The following is a 450-nucleotide window of genomic DNA, read 5'->3' as shown; positions in this document are numbered from 1 at the left end:
TTATACACCCCTCACCCCAGCCTAATGGCCTCATGATTCTCATATAAAATGTTCCATATGCGAATGCCTCCCCCGACTCCCCAACTACAGAAGACCCCTACAGAACCTCTTTAATAGTCCCAGTTCCACAGTGTGATGATCCTTGGTAGGTACTAGAAGAAAGTAGTTTTATTACATTAATCCACACTAAGTTACAAATCACCAAGCTTAAGACTCAAAAGAGACACTAAACTCAAAAGAATGTCAGAATTTGGGATACTGTGATATAAGAGGCATCCAAGGACAAGGGAAATATTCTGGAACAAGGATCCTTTCAATAGGTAACATAAATAAAACTGCAAGCCCTGCCCAGAGCCAAGACAGTTGCTCTGGGAAGGAAACTACAAAAGGAATATTGCACCAATATGGACACGTTTTCCCTTCCTTGAGTGTCCTGTTTATCAAAATTGC

Source organism: Pteropus vampyrus, unplaced genomic scaffold (assembly GCF_000151845.1).
Source record: "Pteropus vampyrus isolate Shadow unplaced genomic scaffold, Pvam_2.0 Scaffold130, whole genome shotgun sequence".
NCBI lineage: Eukaryota > Metazoa > Chordata > Mammalia > Chiroptera > Pteropodidae > Pteropus > Pteropus vampyrus.
Note: the sequence above shows the minus strand (reverse complement) of the source record.